Genomic DNA, 22,517 nt, shown 5'->3' with positions numbered 1-22,517 from the left:
GCATGTGGATGTCATAAGTACTTCCATAGGAATTCTATTGCATTTCAACATTAATTAAATACACTCCCTAATTTTCTTAGGAAAACAGGCATACACTGTATTTCTTAAGTACTATATGTCTTTCAATAGAACACACATAGGGCTGATTATGAAGTCATACGTAGAATTATCTGTATACACCTTTATGAACATATCATTTTTTTTTATGTGAAACAGCTAACAAAGCAAAATCAGAATCTAGATTTTTGTGGATCATGATATATTTTCTTTTATACAGCATTTCATGAATGCAGAGAGAAGTGACATTTACAATCACATTTCTCACGCAAAGAAGAAAACCACCCTACATTAATTTCCAGAATCTCAAAGACAGATCATGTCTTTCTTTAAAAACAAACATAAAGATAACAAACACCAGTGAATGAAAGCCATCTAACCAGAGGGAGTTTGCGTGCTCATTTTCTTTCCCCCCTGTTTTCCCAGATCCTAGAGGTGCCCATGGCTCTGTAGACTCTGCTCCTTTGATCTGCTGTTGGGGTATGCCACTTGTGTGATGTCATTTACTCAGCAAGGAAAAAATACCAGCCCCCCACTGGTATCCTGAGATGGTCAAATGAAGTGGCTTATCAAAGAATAGTACAAAATTGTTTAAAAGAGAGACCTCCTAAAACTTACTAACCTTCAATCACATCAAGGTTTCTAAAGTCATTACAGGCTTTTTCCTGTGTTCATAAAAGGAGCTGATTCCATTCTCTTCTCTGCCAGCAGAAATCACATTTCTCAGCCCTATCATACCCCTTATGTTAAAGAAAAGTAATGATATGAGATTTGAGAGTGTGCGAGATTCTCTCCTGAGTTTCAGCTACAAGCCCCAGGGGGTTCCTACGTTAATATGAGGGTGTGTTTCTTGTTTGTTTATTTGAGTTTTTTTTGGCTTACTGCTAGGAAACTGAAATCAGGTAGCAGCATTAGGAAGTAAATCTTACAGGATTTAAATCTTAATTTTATAGGAAGTACACCTTATTTTTTTCCCCCTCACTTGATTCTGTAATTTCAAGGTGGGGGGAGGAGAATTATTTAATTCTTAAAGCATCTGAATGTGTTTTAAAATGAGAAGCTCTAAACACTGGTTAAACCTTAGCATTATTTGTTCGTTATTTCCCAGTCATGACATGAATAGACAAGCATACCTTAAAGAATGATATCTTTACTGGGGAAATATGTTCTCTCAATGCTGTGACAGACTCACAAGTTCTCACGCTTTCTATAAAAATTATAATTTAAAAAATATTTTAAAATAACACTAGTATTACACTATTCCAAAACAGAAAACGAAAAGGAGGAGTTTGCAGTAATGAAGATATCTATTTTTCCGGTACATTTAGACATAACACAGTTATTTTCAATGAAACCCCATGCAGTGAGAATAGAAAATTCAGTTCGTAATTCTAATGTAGTAGAGGAGACAGATCTGGTTTTTTCTCTTATGGTTTGTACTCCTGTTACATTTAATAGGAACTGTACATCCACGTGCGGGGAGAGAAGTAGATTCCTGTTCTGTAGCTTAGAGAATTACCCACTCTTCAGAATCACCCTGACACCTGGATACAATCGGACAGGTTAAAAATGTTGCCTCCCCTGAATTCTAGGCTTTTGTTCATTTCAACATTCAAGGCAGACCTCTCATGCACAAAAAGTACTTCAGAGGTATTCATTTATTTTTTGTTTGTTTGTTTAGGTTTGCAGTCCTTTCTCTGAGAATCGTTCTTATTAATCTTTGCGCTGAAATATTTTTAGGATGCCAGTGCCAGTCACCTTGATGTTGCCTGTTTAATAGTGGGAGATTCTATTTTGCTACTGGTGGCAAACAATTTAATTAGGAACACAAAGTAGCTGCCGGCTTTATTGCCCCCCTGCAAGTGTCTGCTCCTTGTCTGAGAATAAGAAACTACCACTATAAAAATCTGTTTCTTTGAGCTCTCGCTAATGAAACTTCCCGATTCCACTTGTTTCACTGAGCTTTCTCTGCAACAATTTATTCTTTCTTTCTAAACAGACCTTTAGGTAGGCGAGGCCGTTTGTAAACTATATGGTGCTGGCAATATCATGAAATATCATGACTGCAGTTTATGCGCAGATGAAGGGGGATGAGTTGTAACAAGAATAAATTACACAAAATACATCGGGGGAGAAATGGGAGAGTACTGGTGCCAACAAAATTATTAAACTTTAGAGTGGCACTTAATGAGGACACTAAATTAAGTGACCTTACTGGATGGACATAGCAAATGGGATTCTCAGGGAATTATCTTCCATTACCTTACAAAGAAATAAGGAGACATAGTATCATAAGCCAAGATCAGAAAAGTACAGGTGAACTGAATATTAGCAAATAAAGCAGTTCACTGAAAAAAACTATCCATTTAGAATCATCCTGAACACACTACATAAAATCACATACTGGTGAAAAGAGTATAATTTATGGCTTGGGGCCATACATTTTATATCTAATTTTGCCTTTTTATAAATGTGTCTAGCCACAAGCATAAAAGCTCACATTGTCTCTGTAATTAATATCAAGTTATGAAGAGTACTGTGAACTAGAAAATCAGTCATGCCCTATAGATTTCTCTCTACCTTGCTTAAACTATCTGTGAAATGGGGTGGTAATTCTGACTGACCTATACAAACTAAGTGAGGAATCATTAATACATGGCTGAATAGAAAATGTAGTCATATGTATATGTGTCTGTATATGCATTTTACTCGCAGGTACCTTTTCTATTGAGGTAGAGTTAACATGCAATAAAATGAACAAATCTTACATGTGCAGCTTAGTGAATTTTTGCATATACCTATGTGTATATACATATATATGTATATATATATCTACACGCTTGTGACCACTACCCAGATATTTTCATTACCCTAGAAAGTTCCCTTCTTTCCGTACTCCCCCATTCTCCCCCAGAGCTAAACACTCTTCTGACTTCTCCTCTCGTAGATTAGTTTAGAATGTTCTTGAAATCAGAGATTTGTACTCTTTTGTGTTTGGGATCTTTAAACTCAGTGTAGTTTTTGACTTGGTCACTATCTCCATTATTAGGGATTGAGAGGGTTGAGGAAACAGATAAGCAACCTTGAAAGCATCAAACAGCCTCCTCCTCTCTCCTTTTTTTTTCTCTTCTTCTCTGTTCTATATCCTTATAGCTCACTGGCTAGGAGTGTGGTCTCTGCCATCTCTCTGGTTGGGAATTAATTTTAGCTCCATCACTACCACTGTGTAAAAACCTGGGTAACTTACTTTAAATCTCTGGGTCTTAGTTTTCTAATTAGAAAAATGAGATTAATAACTACCTCTTAAAGTAGTTATGAGGACTAAATAAGATGATCCACATCAAGCACTCAGTATAGGTTCTGGCCACTAAATGACAATGTTAAGACCAGCCTGGAATATTCTAAGTCAAAAAAGAAGAGCTCTTTGTTGCGTTTTTCTTGAGGACAGCGGGTAGAGGATCAAGACTTCTAGGCTCTGAAAACAATGGTTCTATTTTTTTTTTAATCAGTCCTCAACTAGCCTCACCGCATCCCAGTAGGGCAAAAAAGTTGCTGACAGGTGTTCATAAGTACACCTGTGTCATTATGGTCATTTTTGAAAGAAGGAAACACTATTGCTAAACATGTATTTACGTGATTTCACAATTACCAATGCATATTTGTTTCTTTTGAGACAAAGTCCAGTAGGAATGGATAGATTTTAGAACTAGAAGGATACTTACAAATCATTCAGTTTATTCTCATTTTATAAATGAGGAAACTGAGGCAAGTCAGGTCATTTGTTTAAGGTCAATGAAAAAGCCAAGATTTCTGCCTCATGGTCCAGGGCAACGGTTCTCAAAGTGTGGTTCCCCAGCCATTAACTACGGCATCACCTAATGCTGGTGTTACTTGCTGGAGTTGCATGTTTTCAGGGCACACTCAAGACCTACTAGATGAGAAACTCTGGGACAGGGCCCAGCAATGTGTGCTCTAGCATGCCCTCTGGGTATTTAACCTGCTAAAACTGGAACATCAGTATAGGGCCCCGTTACCCTAAGTATTGTCTTCGGACTAGCAGAATCCATTTCACCTGGAAGCTATTTAGAAATGTAGACTCTCGGCCCCAGATCTACTAAATACTACATTTTAATAAGATTCCTAGGTGTTACGTATGCCATTAAAGCTTGGAAGCATCAGTCTACACTAGCAGCCACAGTCAGAACTATTTGAGCTTAAATTGTCTACTAGGATCTGTGCTGTTTTCTGCCATCAGAGGCCGATGATCCGATCCTCTTCCCCAGAGGATCTGCCAAAATAACTGTCATAACACCAAAAATTGGTTTCCCCTCTGTGCCAGATCCTGTGCTGAGCAACCTCCGTGGAGCCATTTATGCTTCAAAATCCTTTAATACAGAAATAACTATGCCCATTTTACTAGTAGGAAAATAGTCTCGGAGAGTTTGTCCTCACCCAAGGCCATGATATTAGCTGGTGGAAGAACTGGGGTAAAATCTTGGCTCTTCTGGACCTTTTTCATGATACCCTGAGATGCCAGCTCCCTAGTCCCCTCTGGACTAAGCATAATGGTCATTATCTAAACCGAAATCTGATTCTCTGCTCTTAAACCAATTTTAATTTACAGAAATCATAAAAACTTAGAGTTGATACAATATCTTAAATATTGCCATGGATAGTTTTTGATAGGAGATAGTTTTTGAAAGGAGAGATTAGTGATAGCACTAGGGTAATAAACCAGGCTATTGTTTCCCAGATGACCTGTAGTGAAGGATGATTCTCCCCTCACCCCACTCTGCCATGTACCAATTCTTCTGCAACATACAATAAAGTGAATCAACAAAAAATAATTTAAGAGCTTCCCTGGTGGCGCAGTGGTTGAGAGGCCGCCTGCCGATGCAGGGGACACGGGTTCGTGCCCCGGTCCGGGGAGATCCCACATGCCGCGGAGCGGCTGGGCCCGTGAGCCATGGCCGCTGAGCCTGCGCGTCCCGAGCCTGCGCTCCGCAACGGGAGAGGCCACAGCAGTGAGAGGCCCGCGTACCGCAAAAAAAAAAAAAAAAAAAAAAAAAATTTAAAAGACACAAAAAATACAGCCCAACTTTTTAAAAGATTCAACAGATGTAAAATCACACTGTCAAGTTGCTGTAAACATTTCTAAATGCTTACTCTCAATTTCTCTGCTTACACTGTCACAGACCAGTAACAAACAGCTTGCAGACTGGGACTGTTCTGGAAGTATCCTTTGAGTAGCAAGAAACTGGGCAATCTGCAAATTAAGATTGAGGTATAGTCCCAACCAGTTTTAAACTACTGTAAAATAGGTCACACAGACTCTATGACTCCATCTTTCCATCCCTAGAAAGATATGGAAGGCCACTGGTAGTTTCTCCAGAGTCAGCCCTAGGAATATTAGTAACATTTCATGTTTTGTGTGGCTTTCATTCATTCATCCCACCAACATTTAGTGATACTTGATTATGTGCCAGACTCTTGGGATTCAAAACTGATTTAAGACATGGCCCCTATTTTTATCACACGCAGTAGTGGATAATAGTAATAATTTCTTTTATGTATATTGTGTATCTATCGCTCTAGTCATACATCGATATCCTTTCTCTTAAAAAATAATATGAAGTGGCTTGTTTTACAGTATAATGAGGTAAAGATAAAACTAATAAAATATAGCATTTTATTAGCCTCTCACTCTAATCTTGACTTTTCACATTATGCTGTGGTATAAATAGGATATGTGTTATTGTATCCCTTTTAAAGATAAGAAAGCAGGCTCAGAAGGATTGCTTCATGCGCTCAAGATCATACAGCTTGTGCAGGACAAGGCAGGGAACGAAACTTCGGTTCATTGCTTCCAAGCCCAATGCTCTGTTCACAGCACCCTAACCATGGTTGTTTTTCTCCCACAATTCTTCAGCCATGTAATCCTTGGATTCCCTATGGATAACTATCCACCCCCAAGCATCATGACCTCATGACCCTCCTGGAGGTGACAAGCCTTTCACCTAGGCTTCTACCTACATTTCTTTAGAGCTAAGCTTTTAGTCTTCCTTCTTTCAAATTCACATTTAGCTGACCTATATTCTATTCATTCTTGAGCTTACTCTAGGCTGGATGACAGCACACTTAAAAAATTTGAATATATGTCTCTATTTAATGGTAACCAATGGCCAATTATCTCCCTTCTATCTAGGGGAAGACCTAGTTAAGACCACAAGATAGGGGAAGTTTGTCTTCATTACTTCTACTCTCTTGGTGCTATGCCCTCATCCCCAAATCAGTGACCTCCACACCAATACTCTTTTTTCTTCATTCCTTTAGTGAAATAGTCTCTCAGAGCATTCATTCATGTAAAGGTGTAATGGCAGTCAACAACACAAAGCATTGGCTATCTGGAGGTATTTCTGTGTTCTTCTCCGTTGTATTGCCATAGCCCAGCAACACACTTCTCATTTGGTAAGTGCCCAGTAACTATTTACTCAACGAATATCAGATGAACTTGTAATTGGGAAGGAACAGAAACCAACACTAAGGTTGGCACCGTGTTCAGTGCTCTTATGCTTTCTTTTAATTCATGCCTATCCCTTGCTTCTGGTCTCCCTTCAGATCTGTCCTCTGCATATCTGTCTGAATGATGGCTCTAAAAATCATATCTGATTATGCCACCTCCTTGCCTGAAATGCTTTCTGTATATTTCTATTGCCTTCAGTATGTAAGTCAAAAACTTCATCAGGTGATACTCAAGGCAGTAGCAGCGGAAGCAGGAAGAAGTCACCAAATACAGGGCTATTTAGAAGATGCAATTGATAGGAATTGGAACCCATTTGGATGAGGAGTTGAGAGGAAGGCAGGCCTTGGTGGTGATGGTGAAGAAAGGGCTGGTGAGGAAGTCTGGGAACAAGTGACAATGTGAGAATGCCTACTTATTTCTCTGGTCCTGTTCCCCCTCCTCCTGCTCCACCCCACCTTCTCTCAAAATGCACAAAATCCAGAAAAACTCCCTTGGACTTACCTTACAATATGGTAAGGAATTCAGGGATGATAAAACATAAGTTTAAGACCTTAGTTATATATTATATATATATATATATATATATATATATATATTTTTTTTTTTCTTTCAGTACGCGGGCCTCTCACCGCTGTGGCCTCTCCCTTGCGGAGCACAGGCTCCGGATGCACAGGCTCAGCGGCCATGGCTCACGGGCCCAGCTGCTCTGTGGCATGTGGGATCCTCCCAGACCGGGGCACGAACCCGTGTCCCCTGCATCGGCAGGCAGACTCTCAAACACTGCGCCACCAGGGAAGCCCCAGTAATATATTTTAAAAATACGTATTTAAAAATATATATATTCAATGCAATCCCTATCAAATTACCACTGGCATTTTTTACAGAACTAGAACAAAGAATTTCACAATTTGTATGGAAACACAAAAGACCCCGAATAGCCAAAGCAATCTTGAGAACGAAAAATGGAGCTGGAGGAATCAGGCTCCCTGACTTCAGACTATACTACAAGGCCACAGTAATCAAGACAGTATGGTACTAGCACAAAAACAGAAATATAGATCAATGGAACAGGATAGAAAGCCCAGAGATAAACCCACACACATATGGTCACCTTATCTTTGATAAAGGAGGCAGGAATATACAGTGGAGAAAAGACAGCCTCTTCAATAAGTGGTGCTGGGAAAACTGGACAGCTACCTGTAGAAGTATGAAATTAGAACACTCCCTAACACCATACACAAAAATAAACTCAAAATGGGTTAAAGACCTAAATGTAAGGCCAGACACTATCAAACTCTTAGAGGAAAACATAGGCAGAACACTCTATGACATCAATCACAGCAAGATCCTTTTTGACCCATCTCCTAGAGAAATGGAAATAAAAACAAAAATAAACAAATGGGATCTAATGAAACTTAAAAGCTTTTGCACAGCAAAGGATACCATAAACAAGACCAAAAGACAACCCTCAGAATGGGAGAAAATAGTTGCAAATGAAGCAACTGACAAAGGATTAATATCCAAAATTTATAAGCAACTCATGCAGCTCAATAACAAAAAAACAAACAACCCAATCCAAAAATGGGCAGAAGAACTAAATAGACATTTCTCCAAAGAAGATATACAGATAGCCAACAAACACATGAAAGAATGCTCAACATCATTAATCACTAGAGAAATGCAAATCAAAACTACAATGAGATATCATCTCACACCGGCCAGATTGGCCATCATCAAAAACTCTAGAAACAATAAATGCTGGAGAGGGTGTGGAGAAAAGGGAACACTCTTGCACTGTTGGTGGGAATGTAAAATGATACAGCCACTATGGAGAACAGTATGGAGGTTCCTTAAAAAACTACAAATAGAACTACCATATGACCCAGCAATCCCACTACTGGGCATATACCCTGAGAAAACCATAATTCAAAAAGAGTCATGTACCAAAATGTTTATTGCAGCTCTATTTACGATAGCCAGGACATGGAAGCAACCTAAGTGTCCATCAACAGATGAATGGATAAGGAAGATGTGGCACATATATACAATGGAATATTACTCAGCCATAAAAAGAAATGAAACTGAGTTATTTGTAATGAGGTGGATAGACCTGGAATCTGTCATACAGAGTGAAGTAAGTCAGAAGGATAAAAACAAATACCGTATGCTAACACATATATATGGAATCTAAAAAAAAAAAAAATGTCATGAAGAGATTAGTGGTAGGATGGGAATAAAACAGACCTACTAGAGCATGGACTTAAGGATAAGGGGAGGGGGAAGGGTAAGCTGTGACGATGTGAGAGAGTGGCAGGGACATATACACACTACCAAATGTAAATTAGATAGCTAGTGGGAAGCTGCCGCATAGCACAGGGAGTTCACCTCTGTGCTTTGTGACCACCTAGAGGGGTGGGATAGGTAGGGTGGGAGGGAAGGTGACACAAGAGGGAAGAGTTATGGGAACATATGTATATGTATAACTGATTCACTTTGCTGTAAAGGAGAAACTAACACACTATTGTAAAACAGTTATACTCAAATAAAGATGTTAAAAAAATAAATAAAAAATAAAAAAATATATATATAGGAATTTATTTTACTGAATATAGTATGACATCTATTTATTCAATATAGTAATATATATATTTTTTAAAAAGGCTACTTTTCCCATGTTTGTTAGTTTTAGATATCTGGTTTTCTCATTATGAGGGCAATAAAGCCCTTAGAACTATATGCCCTACATAATTATGTTCTGTATAAGAAGAGGAACAGATGGGGAAAAATGGTTATTTGGATGGTGTCTCACTTCTTTGTGGATGTTGGTTGTGAACAACACCCCAGAACAGAATGGGTGGTGGAAGCTATCAAGAAGAAAGACCTTGGGGGACTGTCTGGGTCCAGGTAAAGGGCATAGGGAGGCAGAGACTGTGGAAATTAAATGGCACGAGATCTGGCATCAGATCTAGTGAGGTCCTCTCTTCCACACATTTTTTAACTGGATGATCTTAGACAAGTTACTTAACCTTTTAAAGTTACAGTTCCACCATGTATAAAATGAGAATTATAATAGCACCTACCTCATAGACCTAAGGGCTAAGTAAGTTTTTTCTCTATACAATGCTTAGCCTCTGCAAATGCTCAAATAAATATTAACTATCATTGTAAAGATTATATGAGCTAACAATAGGAAAACCATGGTAGTCTCTATGGCATATAATTAGAGTACTTCCAAAATGCTTTGCCATCTAGAAAACACCTATCTTCAAAGATTTCCACATGGAATTTGTGTTCATTATGGAGTTTGCCTCACACTAGTATTATTAAGAGAAAATAGACATAGTTAATATTCCTTTCAAATAGCAGAAAAAGCCTTTCACTTCTATTAAAATAATCAGTAAAAAAGAACAGATTCTGGGACAGTGAGAAACCAAAACTAATTTATGAACTGTGATTTTGAAGATATGCCACAGAATGGAGAATATTCCTCTGCTTGTTTCCTCCTGCTCCATATAGAAAGACAATCTTACGCCACCAGGTCATGGAGACAGAGTTTATGGGAAGCTAAGGGGGCTCATCTGAGGCATTCCGATTCTTCTGAACCTCTGCGACAATAGCTTCAGTCCATGGAAAAGTGGGCTCCAGACTTGAGCCTTCGTCAGAATCCCTGCAAGTCTTGTAAAATGCAGATTTCTGGGCCTCAACCCACTGTGTTGTTTTTTTAACAAGTTCCCCAAAGGGATGCCCATGATGCTGGTCTGGGACCACACTTAAGAACCACTGCTTTAGAACTGAGAGGTCATTCCCCAGCTAAAAAGAGATTCAAACTATAAGCTCTCCTTGATGAGCTGTTAGCATTATTTTAAAAATGTTCTTGGAACACCCTCTATTTCTGGGCCCTGACATTTCAACACACATTATCAACATGTCCCTTTGCCCTTTTACTTTCTTGGCAGTTTGGTATCTTCAACTTTCTCTTGCATCACTACCCTCCTTCCAAAAATCTTGCCAACACATTTTTGGATCGTGCTTTGGCATGCTTTGTATTGCATTTTTCCTGCTCTATCTGTATTGTAAGTTTTTCCTGTTTTATAAATGGAACCTTCCTTTTGCTCTCAACTCTGGCCTAATAGTTCCCTCCAAAGTCTTTGCCTCTTTTTTTGTATACGGAATATAAATATATCTAAGAGAACTAACTGTAATAGTATATTTCATCACAATATGCTTACCACCCAGCACACATCATTTTTAACCAATAGCAAAACTAAAACTAGAATACCAGCACTTGCAATTGGTCCTTTAGGCTATGTGTAATGAACTGACTTCTTTATAAATTTTATTAAAGATTTTGCTACTGAGTTTGTTTAAATCAAGGCATACTTGTGCTAAAAACCTACTGAAACTTTCATTGGCTTTTTTTACTTTTTAATTAATTTTTTGTTTTGCTTTTAGTGTAAACCTTAATATAGAGACTGTTATGGCTAACTATAATATTTAAGCATTAATTTGTAACACCATCTGAGCTGGATCTCCCACTGTGCCCAATTTTGTATTTCAATATTTGGAATGGCCAAGCATAAATAGTTTTTAAAATGTTCTTCAGATATAGATGCATGGCCAAGTATAAGAATCTTAGTGAAGTTTTAGCTTTAACTTAATTTTACTCTCTCTTTTCACTTGAGAAGATGAAATGGATACTTGGATTTTACTTTTTACAATTGACTGTCTTCTTTACAGTTGTGAAAAAATGAACAGCTTGCCATATTCATCAGAGAGAAACCACTGCTCATGTGTGTTTGTGTGTGTCTTTAAAAAACACTGCATCTGTGCCATGCTGTATGTAACCACAACGACAGTGACTAGCATATAATAAAAGATTACATTAATTTGTGCTCTGCTTCAGAAAAGAGCATTTAAGTCAGCTCTGCAGATTCAGGGAACAGGTTTCTTTCCTAAGGAAGCAGGAAAGGCAATAAATAAAAACTCAACTCTAAAGAAAATTAGCATAGAAGATGATCTGGTAAACTGGTTAAAAGAAAAGCATAAATGTCCTATTTCTTATTAGTTGAATTTGTCCTTAAGTTCCAAAGACATTTGGTTTTATCCAGTCACTATACTTTGAACAACCACACTTATGAAAAAAGAAAACTTCAGCTAAATTGTCTCTTTATTAAGTGGAGAAAAGGTAGGAGAGCTATGAGTAAAGACAAGCCAGTGTAGAGAGGATTTGGATTTGGCTGGGAAGAAAGGAAGTGGGGGAAAGACTTCAAATTCCTCTTTCCTCTGTTTTGGTTTATATTTCAGATCCCTCATGTGTGAATTCTCTACAAAGAAAATTCGAAAATTCCTTTTTTTGATGAGTATTAAACCATTTCAGATTATGTCAGTCATCAAATTTAGCTCAAATGTTCTAAATAAGAAAATTTTCACATTTAAAAAGTTTTTCAAATGACTATCTCTAAAAGATAAGAATTCTCCCATATTTTATAATATCTGGGAACATTCTGTAACTTCTACATTTGGCAAAAATCAATTTTGGTAATATGCTCTGTGGTGAAAATATTAAAGTTCAGGCACACTTATGTTGGTGGGGTATAAATTGGTGTAATGCCTAAGGAAAGTGGGTTGCAATATTTATTAAGATACAGGCATACATAATCTCTGACCTAGCAATTCCTCTTCTATGAATTTAAGCTACATGTATAATTTCGCATATGTGGAAAGACACATGTTCCAATGATAAGTACTGAGATGTCATTTGTAATAACATTTATCAATAGGCAACTGATTATAAACTATATTTTGTCCATCTGATGGAATTCTATGCAGCTATTAAAACAAATGCAATATGTATTGATATGGAATGATCTCAAAGATTTGTTAAGAAAACTGCATGTGTATATTTGCTTTGCATGTAACACTTCTGAAATAATATAAAAGAAGGTGGTATAAGTGGATGGATTTGGGGAAGGTGTTAAGTAAGGCAGGGAGCCCAGGGTGGGAGAGGAATTTCACTACATTCTCTTTGGGACCTTTTGAATTTTATACTCTGAGCATCTATTTCCTATTCAAAATGAATTTTAAAATTTAAAAGCCCATGGAACCTCAAGATACAAATAAGTCCAAAACAACTGAGTTAGATGAACTTTTTCCATGACTTCAATATCCAAAGAACTAAAAGTCTAAATCTTTCACTCTGAATGTAATTAAACTTATTATATACAGAAGGCAGAAGTCGTATCCTAGCCCATGCAAACTTGGGGCCAGAAAAGTATTTTTTTTAACAACATATTTCTCAAACAGGCATTTGTAAAACTAAAACACATTCATTTTTGCTTTTCCTGACATGCCAAGTTAGTTAAGTTTAAAGCCTGCCTCTGTAAGGTAAAATAAAGGAAGCTTTGTAGCCATCATTAAATGTCTTCACTGTAAGATTTATTGCCATAATTGTGACAGAGCAAATGATTTTTTTCTTGGCAGCAAAAAGAGTCTTAAAAAGAAACTAGGTATTGTTTTTTCTTTTCCAAGCAAAGTATAGATACCCCAAAAATTACATGGTGTCACAGAGCATGCCATAGTTAGAAAAAATGATGCACTGCCTTCTCCATCTTATTAAGAAAATTACACAGTTAACTCTTTGTACCTTTGAAGGATGTCTCTGTCTGATGAATTTTGTTATTAGAGCAACATTCAGCTGGAAATTGTGTATTGAAACTAACTCATTTTGGACTTAATGAAGTAGATTCTGAAATAAAACAGAAGTGTCATAGTAAGTAACAGATACAAATTCTACAACTGTGGCTGAACATTTCAAGGATTTTTATGTAGCTATTGGTGAGAGAACAATAAGAAATATAAAGGATCCATACACTGTCAACTGACTGACAAGTGGGTTATTAATGTACTAGAGGAAGGGACCATGTCATTTTCTGCACTACTGTTTGCACAGACTAATATCATTGGGTTCAAGCTACTCACTCACTCATTCATTTTACTTATTTGGTCAATCAGTCACCACTCACTGGTCTCCTTGCTAGGTGCTGGGAGACCCAAAAGTAAACGAGATACAGTTTCTGTCCTTCAAGAATTTACAGGTTAGTAAGAGGGAGGTTGGGGGGAAATGAACACAGAAAAAGATAAATGTAATGCCATGTAAGAAGTGTAATAAGAGAGAAAACCCCTTAGGAGCCTAGAGGAAAGTCATCTAATTCAGCATGAAGTATGCCTGGGTTTGTGAGTCTAGAGGAGGTGGAGTGGAGAGGGTCAAGGAAGATTAATTACCAGGAGGGGGTAATAGTGAGGGGGTGATAGTTGAAGGGAGTTTCAGTGAAATGTGGAAGTTAGCCACGTTTCTCTGTGTGTGTGTGTGTGTGTGTGTGTGTACACACCTGTGTGTGTAAGGGGGAAGCAAAACAAAATTGAAGGGAGAGAATGCAACCCTAAAAAGGTACGGAGATGAGAAATATCAAGGTGAGGGGTGTGGGTGGAGGACAGCTTCAAGCAGCCGTGTTCCTGAACATACGGCAAAAGGCAGAAGAGAGAAAAGATGAATATGAGAGAGATCCATACAGGAGATTCCAGCAAGAAAAATGTCTGAATGAAGATGGACTATAAGAAAAATGCAGCAAGAATCACATACTTAGTCCCCCTTGAAATCTATTTACTTCAGAAATGGAAACTATACTTTAGACGTTAACTATATAATTTGGGTTAGGAGGGAACAACCAGCATAATAAATTGAGACTATGGTAATAATCAGGTTGTTTTGCTGATTAACTAGAACTTCTACAAAGAAGAGTATTTCCTCAGTAGAAAACGTTGCTTGTGTGGAATTGGCTACCACCCCACAGTCTGCATCTGACGAGCACAATTCAAAGAAACTTCACTGGCCCTCAGTCTGAGGGCACTGAAGTCTGAGGGCATTACTGCTAGAAAAAGCTTTTCATTTGGAAGCCCTCCAAAAACTCTGGATTTTTAAAAATAAAAAAATATTGAGTAAACTGTAAGAAGAAATATTCATTATTTATACTAAAAGTAACTATGATAAGGCAAGATAAAGTAACATGAAGTGATTTTTTGGAACATACATTTGTCCTTTCAATATATATTCTTTTATTTTTCTTTTTGCTGTACATGGGCCTCTCACTGCTGTGGTCTCTCCCGTTGTGGAGCACAGGCTGCGGACGTGCAGGCTCAGCGGCCATGGCTCACGGGCCCAGCCGCTCCGCGGCACGTGGGATCTTCCCGGACCGGGGCACGAACCCGTGTCCCCTGCATCAGCAGGCGGACTCTCAACCACTGCGCCACCAGGGAAGCCCTATATTCTTTTTTATTGGGGTAGAATATATTGTGGCAAAATTTACTGTGGCCTCGAGCAAGATAACTTGGGCTTCCTTCCAGCATGGTGGCTGGGTTCTAAGAGAACAAAAGTCCAGACTGCCAGGCTTCTTCAGTCCAAGGCCCAAAACAGACCTTCTGCTGCTTTTTATTGGTCAAAGTATGTCACAGGGTGAGCTTAATATAAAAGTTGGGGAAACAGACTCCACCTCTTGGGTGGGGGAAAGTGACAAAGAATATGTGGCCATCTTCAATCTATCACAGTGTTTATATTTTAAATTGTGAATTTAGGTACCTAAAAATAAAACAAAACAAATTTAAAAACCTCTTTCTATATTAGGTTGTCTGTAAGGACCATATGCTGGTTTTGGTTTCTTTGTATGGGGCTTAGGGTAGAGGGTTATGGGGAGATGGTAACTTACTAGTGTGTATTGTCATAACTGGCATGTTTATTTCTGTGGTCTTATTTTTTTATAGATCTGAAAAGGAATTTGCATCCAAAATATACTTTGAAACTTTTACACTGATACCAAAGTCAGACAAAGACACTACAAGAAAATTGTAAATATCTTTTACGAATATTGACCTAAAAATCCAGAACAAAATACTAGCAAACCAAAGCAGAACATTACAAGGGTTACCAAGTGGGTTACAAAGTGGGTTACCAAGGGTTACCAAGTGCGTTACATGACCAAGTGGGACGTGTTCCTGGAATTTGAGAATGGGTCAACAGGCAAAAATTAATCAATGTAATATATCACAGCAACAGAATGAAAGAAAAAAAAACCCAAATCATCTCAATTGATGCAATAAAAGAATTTGACAGAATTCAACATCCTTTCATGACAAAAGCACTTCATAAACTAGAAATAGAAGGAAACTTTCTCACCATGATAAAGGCCATACATGAAAAATCGACCGCTAACAACACACTCAGCGGCAAAAGACAGCGCACCCCACCTCCCAACCAGGAACAATGCCTACTTTTGCCACTTCCAGTCAACATTATATTAGAAGTTCTAGCCAGAGCGAGCAGGCAAGAAAAAGAAATAAAAGGCATTCAAATTTAGAAAAAGTATGAAACAAAACTATTCTTATTCACAGTTGACATGACCTTGTATCTAGAAAACACCAAAGATGACACACACACAAAGTGAGAGCTAATAAATGAATTCAGAAAAGTTCTGTGGTCTTATTTTAAGCTTCCTGATGATACTGTTATGTTTGTGTTCTCTCTTCTGCTGGTTATACAATTATTCCTCTATTGGTGTTTTTCGCAGTTATTGGGAGTGGGGAAATTTTGAATTAACTCTATAGTGATCTAGATATATTAAATGTATCTATATTTCTTTAATTCTTGAGGTAATAAAAAATAAATTTGATTCTACTCCCTTATATAATATATGGCCAAGAATTTAGTGGCCCCTTAAATTTCCATGGTCTGTCTTTACTGCAAGTTTTTATTTCATTTAGGGTTATAGATCTGGCTTACATTTATATATCACTTTTTAATACTTGAATCTACTTTTTCAACAATAGTTTTAGGATTTCTCACTTAATTCTGTGATTATATCCACAATAGTTTAATTCTCTAAATTTTACATTGGTTTCCAGGAACCCCACCAGTTTTTTGACACTTGATGCTGTGTTTCTGTGTTGTTTTTCACTTTTCTTTTGGTCATCTGGATCTACCTTCAAGTATTCTTCTTGGGAAGGACACATGGTGATATATCCTTTATTCCTTGTCTGACTGAGAGTCTTGGCATAGGTATATCATCCAGCTTTTATATGGAATTCTAGCTTCTCAACCTTTTTATGCCTTAAAATTTTATAGATATTACTCTTTCATTTTTCTTCTTTTTAGAGTTGAAAAAGAGAAATTTGAGCATTCTTATTGCTGTGTCTTTCTGAAAAGTGATTATACAATTTCACCCCTTGTTTCTGAATTGAAGTTTTAAAAATGATTACTGTTTATTTAGATGTAGGTTCTTTTTATTAATTTTGCCTGGACCCTGGTAAGTCACTTTGAGTTGTGACTTTTCTTCATTCAGGAAAGTTTTGTCTGTTAGATCCTTGACTATTACTTCACTCATATCGCTCTGGTTTCTGAATTTGGAAAATTAATATCTAAGTCTGACTCCAAATTTGTACCTTCCATATTTTTTTCTCCCCTCTTTTACCTCTTTGCATTTTTTTATTCTGCTTCTGAGAGGGTGGTATCTCATGTATCTTTCACAGTACAGATATGAATTTGCAAATCACTTATGCTGTCTATAATCAATATCAAAGAAAATTTACATTTTTCATCACATTCTTTTCTTGCACTATTTTCTTATTTTAGCTATATTTGTACCTCTGACTTTATCTCAGCTTGATTTTTTCCTATGGTTGCCTGCCCTTTTTTCAAAAAAATCTCTTTAACTTTTTCTTTTTGAATCGTTGTGAGAGACCAAGCAGAAATCTTTTCTCATTTTTGCCAGGTTATTGTAGGATAGGTCAGGCTCTTCTTCTGAGGCTTTGGGGTAATATCCTCTTTCCCTTAAGTAGCAATATTTATTAACCTTCTTTTTCACAAAATGGTTTGCCAGATTACTAAAATGCAGCAAATGAATATCAACTAGAAGCAGAAAAAGGAAAAATAAGGGGAACGACTTTAAATAGCTCTAAGGATAAAGCAATATAAAATGCCTAGCATGAAGGCCCACACTCTTTGGTAGTTGTGGACAGCTATTTGGACCATGCTTGTAAGCAACAAAGGGTAATACACCACAAAGGGTAAACCACAGTACCCATAAGACAAATCCATAATAACAATGAGCAATTGTTAGGAGAAGCTCAGTTCTTCCAGATGCTAAGATGAGGAAGAAACTGTCCTTGAGGTCTCATATACATGGGATTCTCTGCACCATAATGATCAATGTCCTCAATATTACTTGGAAGAAAGATACGTGACCAGTTTCATATGGCTAATGACATGGGCTAATGACTTTACCCCAAATGAAATTCAAGTATGAAGGTATTTAGAGTGTGTCCAGGTGTATGTGGATTTCATTCATATTCTTTAAGGGATACTCCAAAAACTTTGCTTCCTTCAGCTAAGCTTTTGCTGTGTTTTGAACTACTTGATTTTGAAATTGTTCTCTTTGTCAATTATCTGGAGTGTGATTGTTTTCAGTTTGATTCAGAACTACACCTTAATAAAATGTCAAACCAGAAGTAGGGTTATCACCCCCTTGTGAAATTATTGGAGCCTAGCAAAAAACAGATGACTGAAAAAAAAGCACATAAAACTGTTCTATTTTCACGCAGAGGATTACTAGAAGTCAAGGCATTACTAAAGAGCAGAAGGAACCTTCTTCTCAGAAAATAATTCACATCTACCTTAATTCACAGACAAGCGGAGACTAAAGCCCCTAAGTTCCACTTCTAGACCTTGGCTGCAACAATGTTAGCATGGAAATCTTTAAGGTAGGTGTACTCAAATACTCAACTGTATCAATTACACCAACTCAGTGAAGTATTCAGAATGCTTTGCTTTGAGCACTGCTGCTTCCTGGTGTGTTCTCTAAAATATTGCTGCCTAAATAAACATAAAGTGGGACTTCCCTGGTGGCCCAGTGGTAAAGAAACTGCCTTCCAATGCAGGGGACACGGGTTTGATCTCTGGTTGGGGAACTAAGATCCCACATGCTGCGGGACAACTAAGCCCATGCGCCACAACTACTGAGCTCGCGTGCCTCAACGCGAGTGCCCACGTGCTCTGGAGCCCTAGCGCCACAACTAGAGAGAGAAAACCCGCCCGCCACAACTAGAGAGAAGCCCGTGCAGCAACAGAAGATCCTGCACGCTTCAATGAAGACCCCACATGCCACAACTAAGACCCGACGCAGACAAAAAAATAAAGAAATTTTAAAAAATAAACAAACACAAAGCAACTAAATGAGTTGATTATTAAATATAAATAAATTAAAACTTGGGAGGGTATTACAAAAATAATTTTTTGGATTTAAATAAATTGAGAGCCAGTTGTCCATTTTGTACAGCCAAAGTCCATACACTTTGATCATGACAACAAGAGCATATCTTTTGTATATTTGAAAATTCTTATTTTTTGTCCACAGGAGATTCTTTCCAAATCAGAGTAAACAACAGCTGAAATGGCCTCTCCTAAACCTTTTTTTTTTAAATTGGAGTAAAATTGCTTTACAATGTTTTGTTAGTTTCTGCTGTACAATGAAGTGAATCAGCTATATGTATACCTATATACCCTCCCTCTTACACCTCCCTTCTCCCTTTCCTCCCACCCTCATCTAGGAAGGGCTTTTGAGGGTTTTTTCTTTTAACTAGTGTTCTCTTTGGGATAGGGGTAGTGAACTGACAATAACTTAAAAATCAGAAATATCACAAAAATCCACTGATTGGATCATTAACCTCTATAAGATTTTATATATTTCTAGTTTTGTGTTCTTGGGTACATTTTCTCCAGAAAGATTCCAAGATCATTTGTGAAAGAGTTTTTTCCAAAACTGCCTGGGAATGTCTATTTGTCAACGGGCAGAACTGTCTCTCTTGGAGATTTGACTCCAGGATAATCCTGCCTCGAAGACATCAGTGGGTAAATCATCCTGTGTATTTTCCCTAACAGCAAAAAAAAAAAAAAAAAAAAAAAAAAAGGAGGGAGAGAGAGAGAGATAATAGTAGAGAACAGATAAAATGAGTTTCACTGTATGGCTTGAAGTAAGAAGAAATCTTAAAGGACTCTGTGTAGCCCAAGGGGCAATGGCAATGGGGTTAGGCTTGATGGAATGAGTACAAGTGCCCCTTACTGGCAGCTTCCCTGAGTCTCTGCAGAGCTGAGAGCAGAGAGGTGGTTTTCCCAAAAGGGGAGCCTAAACCACTTTCCTCAGGGCTATCAATTTGCACCTTCAGGAATTCCTTGACTATTTATTACCACAACGATTCCACTATAGCTGTCCTCATGGTAAACAACAAAACTGTCTCCTCCACCAGAATGGAGCGTGTGTGTGTGTGTGTGTGTGTGAGTGTGTGTGTGTATGTTTGTGTGCGTGCACGTGCGTTGTGTATCTTAAAGAATAAATTTTTCAAGTCTTTTCAAGTGTCAGTGCAAAATATGGTAAAAGGTATTCACATGCAATCCAATTATCCCTTTGCATCTCCAAAAGAAAGATTGTTCTGGTGTGGACTTGACCCTTGTGATGAATCAGAATGAAATGGTACAGTTTAAGGAGAATCTTTTCATTGGGAATATATAAGCCGGGGAGTGCTTGGAGGGGGTAATGAGGGCCACATACCGGAGATGCTCTCATATCCACAGGCACTGCTGCTTAAGGGTGTATTTCAACATGGTGAATGACATTTCTGTTATATGACAAGATGACAAATACTATCCAATGAACCACAACACATAAAAGGGAAAAATAACATTTTCTCACCTTGGGAGGGCTTGAAAGGTCCATCTAGCAGCATTGCAGGCTTATATTATTTTGCCAAGAAAGTTTCAACTTGGAGATGGGTTCAAAGGGCAGAATTTTAACTAAGAAGGAGGTGGAGATAAAATAGGGTTCAGTAAGAAGCCAGTCTGGGTAATGCAAGATGGACTTTGATAAAATATTCTAAATCTAACTTTCTAAAGGGGGCTCTGATCTCCCTTCTTTACATCTGTATTTGAATAGGTGAAAACGATTCCCACAAAACAGAATCTCTGAAAATATGAGAAAATGAAGGAGCGCCCTAATAAACATAGACCTCCAAACATTCGGTTTCCAGTCCTTACCCCACCTGGGTATCACGTACAAGCAGATAATTTTTTTCATTGTTTCTCCAGGCTGCAACTAGATGAAAACTTATCATCTATAGGATCAATAGTCATTTTGTTAGTCAGCTCCACTTACGTATGCCAGCTCACACAGCAAATCTGCTGTCAATTGAGCTGTCCCCTTAAACACACAGGCTTGACTGAGTGATTCAGTTTTTCACAGCCTGATCAAACAAATATCATCCAGAATGGCTATTTTCTCTCACTCTGGGTTGTTTGTTTAAGTTCAACAAGTGCCGGGGGGATTTAATGGGCCGTGTGGTAGTAAAATCAGCTGACTGATTCTTTGAAGTCCCTGTTCTTACAAGGGGATGATATTGGGCATTTGTAGACTTCAGAATAAAATTGGGGAAACAGGGATGGTCAAACTGCATTCTGGTAAAAACTTAGTACCATTTAGGAGTTGTGATTTTAAAATGTTCTACTTTAGCTACTAGGCAACCTCCACCTCTGAAGACAATTTACAGCAGATTTGTGGAATGATTAGATCTTGGCTGCTTGGGCAGCCCGCAGGGGCCATAGGATTGACGCTGAGCTCTGGAGGTCCCATTTTTGTGATTCCACGGGTAAAAGGAAGCTCATATAAGGGGTAAGAACAAAGATTCACATTTCAGAGCATTACATTTTTGCTGATGTAACTGTAGAAAATTCATTTGTCTTCAGAGCTTCCTCTTTATATATGTCTTTTATTCTTGGCTCTGTATTACCTCTTCAGGATAGCTTATTAAAACCTACAAAATAGTTGGGAATTCCAAGGCTAAATATAGATGGAGCAGAGAAGTCCTAATTAAGTGCACAGGCTCTGGACCACACTGTCACGTTCATATCCTGCAACCACCCATCATCTAGTAGCCATTTGACCTTGGATGAGTTAGCCTCTCTGAACCAGTGTTTGCAGCTGTAGAAAGGGGATAATACCAGCAATACCTGAGAGGACTAGTGCACATACAGATCTTAGCACAGTGCCTGTCACATCGCAATCATTCAATAAATGATAACCACCATTTTGAGGTGTGACAAAAGTAATCTTTGGGAATGTAGCACTTGCTGAAGAGGTGCTTCATTCATGGGAACCAAGTAAAACCAACTTGATTAAGGGTCTGTCTACCCGATTTCCACATTTTCCCTTGCTTGCTTTCCATTAATTTTCTATCTATTCATCACTGCAATTGCCTAATGCTCAACACAACCCAGTGCAAAAAAATTCTGCTAGAGGAGAGCAGAGCAGAGTGGGAAGATGGGGGGTGGGCAGGGGCTCCCCATGAAGATAAATAGAGTGAACAAATAAAAAGAAACCAGTCATCTGCCTCAGTGTAGGTGGCTTAGTAGGGGAATTGGTATAAGTTGTCTGTTGAAATACATCTTTATATAACATGAGATATCAATTAGCATGATTATCTTAGCCATCATTAATATGGAGCACCAAGGGGTGAAGACAGATATGTCTGTGCAATGCCTGACCCTCTGTACATGCATACATATATACTTATGGTCACACACATGCAAAATTTCCTTTGACATTAATCCCCGTACATTTACAATAAATTCTGTCCTCGACTCTGCGTGACATTCCTGACAAAAGGACACAGTTGCTAGATAAGCGTCTGAGGCACTGACAACAGGCCCTGCACTCAAACACTGATTTGCTGGTGCTCTGCCATCTGCTATAAAGTAAAGATCATGTCCTCTGTATCAATGATAGAGAAATCTTCAGAAAAGGTGTTGGTTAAAAATGAGTGTTTTAGTAAAAAATACTTGCTATTC

This window comes from Kogia breviceps, chromosome 9 (assembly GCF_026419965.1).
Source record: "Kogia breviceps isolate mKogBre1 chromosome 9, mKogBre1 haplotype 1, whole genome shotgun sequence".
Taxonomy (NCBI): Eukaryota; Metazoa; Chordata; class Mammalia; order Artiodactyla; family Physeteridae; genus Kogia; species Kogia breviceps.
The sequence above is the reverse complement of the archived record's forward strand: the minus strand, read 5'-3'. Positions refer to the sequence as shown.